Here is a 7,153-nt window from a genome sequence, read left to right as displayed (position 1 = left end):
AAAAAACTGGTTGGGCATGGTAGCTCACACCCGTAATTCCAGCACTTTGGGAGGCTGAGGCTGGTGGATCACCTGAGGTTGGGAGTTTGAGACCAGCCTGACCAACATGGAGAAACCCTGTCTCTACTAAAAATACAAAATTAGTCAGGCGTAGTGGCACATGCCTGTAATCCCAGCTACTCCAGAGGCTGAGACAGGAAAATCGCTTGAACCCAAGAGGTGGAGGTTGCAGTGAGCCGAGATCATGCCATTGCACTCCAGCCTGGGCAACAAGAGCAAAACCTCATCTCAAAACAAAACTTATGCTACCATTTTGCAATTTCAAGAAAAATGTCAGTTTTCTTAGTTTCTAATGGGAAGCGTGAAAAGTCAATCATTAGACTGTTTTCTACTGGTTAGCAAGCTTTGACTATGTGCTAGGCATGATACCAGATTCTGGGTGTAAAAAGATGCAAATGATGTAGGCTAAACAGAGAAAGGCAGATGAATTACCGCATATGTTAAAGGCTAAAGCAAATGTGTAATGAAGACATAGTGGGGCCCCAGAAGTCAGAGCAACTAGTTCTATCAGGGTGGTAGTTGAATAATATGGTAAAAAAAATAAAAACTAGAACCATGTTAAATAATCATAATATCACCGGGTGTCTTTTTTGATTGTTTCTTCAACTTAATGTTTATGCCCCCTATATTTCACTGTGAAATATTTGTTAAGATGTTCCCTTTTCCCCACATTCAGAGTATCTTTGTAGTCCTTGGCATGTATTGAAGAAGATGATTTGGGTGGGGGACTAGAGGATGAATGGATATGGACGAGTTACTGTGTGAGGGCTGACAGGTCACAAATAGAAGGCTATTTCCTTCATCTAGTGTGTGATAAGGAAGACCAGAACCAAGGCAGTGGCAGGGTGGAGGAATTGGGACAGCATTGGAGTCAGGAGAAATTTTTTAATCCCAGGGCTTGGTGAGTGGGCATGAGGGGTTGTGAATGTCTTCACAATTTCTACCCTGGGAGACCCCATTAAGTGTGCTTGAGAAGACAGGAAATGAAATGGGTTAGAGGAGGATGATGGTGGGTTCTGTTTGGGCAACTATAGGGTATCTAAGGTGACACAATAAATAGATAATTGCAAATGCAAATCTAGAGCTTGGATAAAAGATCAGGGTTGGACAGATAGCTCTGGGTGCTGTCACCCAGAGTTTTGTGCATAGTAGGTGGCAGTGAAAGTCCTGAGACTGGGTGAGGTCCCCTTGGGCAGATGTGCAAAGTGGGGGTAGAAAAGGAACTCTAACATTAAGGGTGCAGGTAGAGAAGGGGGAACCAGGCAGTGAAACTAACAGAGGTGTTGCAAGGTCTGGATAGAAACTAAGAGAGTATAGAAATAGTTAACATTTTATTGAGTGTTTAGTATGTGCCTGTTAGTGCTAAATACTTTCTCGTGCATTATATGATTTGATGCTCATGACAATGAAATTGTCATGAATTGTTATGAAATTGATATTAGGCTCTTTGTATGGATACGGAAATAGAAGTTTAGAGAGAGTAAGTAACTCAGCAAAGGTCATGCTGTTAGCCTATGGCAGATTCAGGACTTGGACCCAGATTTGCCGTACTTCAGAGTCTTTGTTCTTACCCCAGGTTAGCTTGCTCTCTTGGCATCTGAGAAACCAAATAAGGATGGAGTTTTTTTTTTTTTTAATTTATTTATTATTATTATACTTTAAGTTGTAGGGTACATGTGCATAACGTGCAGGTTTGTTACATATGTATACTTGTGCCATGTTGGTGTGCTGCACCCATCAACTCGTCATTTACATCAGGTATAACTCCCAATGCAATCCCTCCCCCCTCCCCCCTCCCCATGATAGGCCCCGGTGTGTGATGTTCCCCTTCCTGAGTCCAAGTGATCTCATTGTTCAGTTCCCACCTATGAGTGAGAACATGCGGTGTTTGGTTTTCTGTTCTTGTGATAGTTTTATAAGAATGATGGTTTCCAGCTGCATCCATGTCCCTACAAAGGACACAAACTCATCCTTTTTGATGGCTGCATAGTATTCCATGGTGTATATGTGCCACATTTTCTTAATCCAATCTGTCACTGATGGACATTTGGGTTGATTCCAAGTCTTTGCTATTGTGAATAGTGCCGCAATAAACATACGTGTTCATGTGTCTTTATAGCAGCATAATTTATAATCCTTTGGGTATATACCCAGTAATGGGATGGCTGGGTCATATGGTACATCTAGTTCTAGATCCTTGAGGAATCGCCATACTGTTTTCCATAATGGTTGAACTAGTTTACAATCCCACCAACAGTGTAAAAGTGTTCCTATTTCTCCACATCCTCTCCAGCACCTGTTGTTTCCTGACTTTTTAATGATCGCCATTCTAACTGGTGTGAGATGGTATCTCATTGTGGTTTTGATTTGCATTTCTCTGATGGCCAGTGATGATGAGCATTTTTTCATGTGTCTGTTGGCTGTATGAATGTCTTCTTTTGAGAAATGTCTGTTCATATCCTTTGCCCACTTTTTGATGGGGTTGTTTGTTTTTTTCTTGTAAATTTGTTGGAGTTCTTTGTAGGTTCTGGATATTAGCCCTTTGTCAGATGAGTAGATTGCAAAAATTTTCTCCCATTCTGTAGGTTGCCTGTTCACTCTGATGGTAGTTTCTTTTGCTGTGCAGAAGCTCTTTAGTTTAATGAGATCCCATTTGTCAATTTTGGCTTTTGCTGCCGTTGCTTTTGGTGTTTTAGACATGAAGTCTTTGCCCATGCCTATGTCCTGAATGGTACTACCTAGGTTTTCCTCTAGGATTTTTATGGTTAAGAAGTAAGGGGGTAGGTGCTGGAGGCCCCGGTTGGGGAACAGATTTTCCTGTCCAACTCTGTCTTGTCCAAGTTAATATCAACAAGACTATGCAGACCCCTGGCTCAGGGTAGTTGAGTGAAAGGATAAAGACCCCTAATGTGAAAAGATCCCAAGAGACATCTCAGTTTGGGAAGGAACTTGGGGGCAATAGAATCCCTGAATATTCAAGTGCAAAAAGAGACTGGAGGCACGTGGAAGGTTAAATACACCAGAGTTGAACACTTGAAACCTAATGATTTCCAGATTCTACCATTTGAATTCTTCATAACCACAGCCAAATCTTCCAATAGCTGTGAATTTAGATTTCTCTTTTTATTAATTTCCTATTTCAGAAAAACCATAGTCCCTATCCAGTTCTCAACATAAAAGTGTTAAAAGGTGTAAAACATCGACTCCATTAAACACCCTGAAATTTAAACTTTCTGAAATGATTCTTTAGCTCTAGGTCAATAATAACAATTAATAATTATTGAATCTTTATTTTGTACTAGGAACCACTTTTAGCACTTTATATGTATTATCATTTTTAAGATACATTAACCCTAAAAAACAAGAGTGATTTTCAGGTCCGTTATACAAAGCCCTTGCATCTTCAGAATTAAGGTTATGTGCACTGAGTATTCTGCAAATCTTAGGAATCCTCATTTGATGGGTTAATATTGATCTAGGCATATTTAGGGAAGAATTGTCCATAACAATTGTAATCTACATGCATCAGAAGACTGAGTTTTGTTCTTGCTTCTTTCATAGACCTGGGACTTGAGCCAATTCACAGATTTCTTTGTCTTAAAATTCTTAACAGTTTTTTTATTTTTTATTTTTTATGGTTTTTTTTTTTTTGTACTTAGCTATTTAATGAGGTTCTTAAGACATTTAGAACACCAATTTGTGAGGATAAATTCCATTCGTCAGGACAAACACAGATCGCAGGTAGCCCTGGAGCTGAGGAACTGCTTTGATTTTTGGTAGAATTTGTGAGTCCACAGCTTTCTGATCAATCTTGTGCTGCTCTGTAATCTCGTATTTCTCTTTTTCTGTGTCGAAGATCTCACCTTCCTGGTGTCTGGGCTTCCGCAGCTGCTTCTTCTTGAAGTAAGCATCAGTAAGATGTTTTGGGATTTTGACATTGCTGATATCTATTTTGGTTGAGGTGGCAATGACAAATTTCTGGTGTGTTCTTCGTAGAGGAACTCGATTGAGGACCAGAGGTCCAGTCACAAGTAACAAGCCACTAGCCAGCTGCTTCAGGAAAACCACCCTCTTGCCCCTGTGGCGTCCAGTGAGGATGATCAGAATGGTCCTGGGGTAATGCTGGCTCGCAGTTTTCTCACATGCTGACTGAAGGGTTTTTTTGCCATGGCTCAACACCTTCGAGGCACATCTTCAGTAGGATAATATCTAGGCATTTTGCGAAGTTTAACCACCCGGGTACCGCCGTTCTTGTCACCACCAACTGGTTTTGTAAGAGTTGCAAGAACCTTCTCCTTCTTTTTCTTTTCAACCTCGCATTTAGCGGCTGAGTGCTTCCTCTTGTACATGGCCTTTCTGGAATACATGGCAGATCGGGAATACCTGCCAATTCCTCTGACAAGGACAGGGTTGCGGCTGCAATGGGGCTTCCCCTTCTTGGGCTTCTTAGCCTTGAGGTTACCCTTTTCCACCTTGCCACCAGCATCAGCCTTCTTGGCTTCGGGTTTCTTCTCTTTAGTATTTGGCTTCTCAACTTTTTCACCCGCCATCTTGCAAGATGGGAAAGAGCAACAATTTTTTTATTTTTAAAACGTTATTGTAAAACATACTTTTTATACTAGAGTATATGAAGCATTTCTGTACAATGTAAAGAATAATAGTACAACATGTGGCATTGCATTATTGTATTATCCACCACCAGGATGGTAGAGTGAGATCTTGTCTCAAAAACAAAAACAGAAACAAAAACAAAAACAAAAACAATGCATCAAACCCTAAATCTGCATTAAATTGAGAAGCCCATCACAGCCTACTGCCTGGAAACCAGAATATTCAGTGTGCTCATTTCTTATGGCTGCTGTAACAAACTGCCACAAATTTAGACTTAAAACAACGCAGGTCAGAAGTCTAAAATGAAGGTTTCAGTGGGGCTCTGTCCTTTCCGGAGGCTTCAGGAAAGAATTTGTTTCCTTGCCTTTCTCAGTCTGTGGAAGCTGCTAGCGTTCTGTGGCTCGTGGTGCCTTCTTCGCACCATTCCTACTTCTTGCTTCCATCATTACATTTCCTACTACTCACTCTGATTCCCCTGTTTTACTCTCACAAGTACCTTTGTGATTACATTGGGCCTCCCTGGAAAATCCAGGACAATCTCTCCGCCACAAGATCCTTAATTCAGTCACATCTGCAAGGTCCTGTGGACCATATTCACAGGTTCCAAGCAGTAGGATGTAGAAATCTCTGGTGGTGGGTGGGGGTGGGGGCTGTTATTCTGCCTACCACTGCCTAGTTCCTCAGGCCTGCCAGATAAGGGCTGATCCCAAGTGTGGCTGCCCCAAACTTCATGTGCAAGTCTTCCTGTCAGCTACAGGAAAGAAGACCAGAGAATGAATTAAAATTCATACAGCAGCCCAACAAGGGCTTCCTCCACCCCTGATTTATAAAAAGTTATTCATATGAAAGTATGAAAATGGCACTTTTAGCTGTGAATTAAATAATTTTATTGAGCATAATAAAAATGATGTGCAATGGAAGCTCTCCTGGAAAATGTTAGCATATTTGTGGAATAAGGTTTATGCATGAAAAAAGATCCTCTTGCTTCAGGGTTTCTTTTTTCTCCTGTATTTCACTGCTAGGGCTGCCACAGCAAATTACCACAGAATGGGTGGCTTAAACAGTGGCAATTTATTTTCTCACACTTCTGGAGCCTGGAAGTCTAAGATCTAGGTATCAGCAGGGTTGGTTTCTTCTGAGGCTTCTTTCCTCAGCTTGTGCATGGCCACATTCTTGCTGCTTTGTCCTCACATGGCCTCTGTGCACACACACCCCTGGTATCTTTTTCTCTTACAAGGACACCAGTCCTGTTGGATTAGGGCCCTACACTAAAGATCATTTTAACAGAATCACTTTTTAAAGACCTCATCTCCAAATATGGTTACACTCTGAGGTCTTGGGAGTTAGGGTTTTAACATATACATTTTGGCGGGGATAGGGGGGACGCAATTTAGCCCATCACACTCTGCCTCCAGCTCCGACCACTGATTCCTTCTTAATGATCTTTTTCAGCAGGTTCCTATTTTAACTAGGTGCAAACATTAGGTAAACTCAGGGAATGTTGTCATATTAGGAGCCAAGGTTTACTAATCTGAGTAATGAATGTATATCTATTTTCTTTCCTTCCTTCCTTCCTTCCTTCCTTCCTTCCTTCCTTCCTTCCTTCCTTCCTTCCTTCCTTCCTTCCTTCCTTCTTTGTTTCTCTCTCTTTCTCTCTCTCTTTCTTTCTTTCTCTCTTTCTCTCTCTTTCTTTCTTTCTTTCTTTCTTTCTTTCTTTCTTTCTTTCTTTCTTTCTTTCTTTCTTTCTTTCTTTCTTTCTTTCTTTCTTTCTTTCTTTCTTTCTCTTTTAAGTTCTAGGGTACATGTGCATAATGTGCAGGTTTGATACATAGGTATACATGTGCCATGTTGATTTGCTGCCCCCATCAACTGATCATTTACATTAGGTATTTCTCCTAATGCTATCCTTCCCCTAGCCCCCCACTCCCCAACAGGCCCTGATGTGTGATGTTCCCCACCCTGTGTCCAAGTGATCTCATTGTTCAATTCCTACCTATGAGTGAGAACATACGGTGTTTGGTTTTCTAGTTTGCTCAGGATGATAGTTTTCAGCTTCATCCACGTCCTTGCAAAAAATATGAACTCACCCTTTTTTATGGCTGCATAGTATTCCGTGGTGTATATGTGCCACATTTTCTTAATCCAGTCTGTCACTGATGGACAGTTGGGATGGTTGCAAGTCTTTGCTATTGTGAATAGTACCACAATAAGCATACGTGTACATGTGTCTTTATTGTAGCATGATTTATAATTCTTTGGGTATATACCCAGTAATGGGATTACTGGGTCAAATGGTATTTCTAGTTCTAGATACTTGAGGAATCGCCACACTGTCTTGCACAATGGTCAAACTAGTTTACACTCCCACCAACAGTGTAAAAGCGTTCCTGTGTCTCTACATCCTCTCTAGCATCTGTTGTTTCCTGATTTTTTAATGATTGCCATTCTAACTGGTGTGAGATGGTATCTCATTGTGGTTTTG

General features: G+C 41.0%; 1 pseudogene across 1 annotated transcript; it reads right to left on the bottom strand.

The window, feature by feature from the left end:
• Positions 1–3,707: 3,707 nt before the first annotated feature.
• LOC126954753 (60S ribosomal protein L6-like) lies at positions 3,708–4,624 on the bottom strand (annotated as a pseudogene). The gene has a single exon (XR_007725715.1). The product of XR_007725715.1 is annotated as a 60S ribosomal protein L6-like (transcript).
• Positions 4,625–7,153: the final 2,529 nt, after the last annotated feature.

This window comes from Macaca thibetana, chromosome 5, assembly GCF_024542745.1.
Source record: "Macaca thibetana thibetana isolate TM-01 chromosome 5, ASM2454274v1, whole genome shotgun sequence".
Lineage (NCBI taxonomy): Eukaryota > Metazoa > Chordata > Mammalia > Primates > Cercopithecidae > Macaca > Macaca thibetana.
Note: the sequence above shows the minus strand (reverse complement) of the source record. Positions and strands in the feature narration are given on the sequence as shown.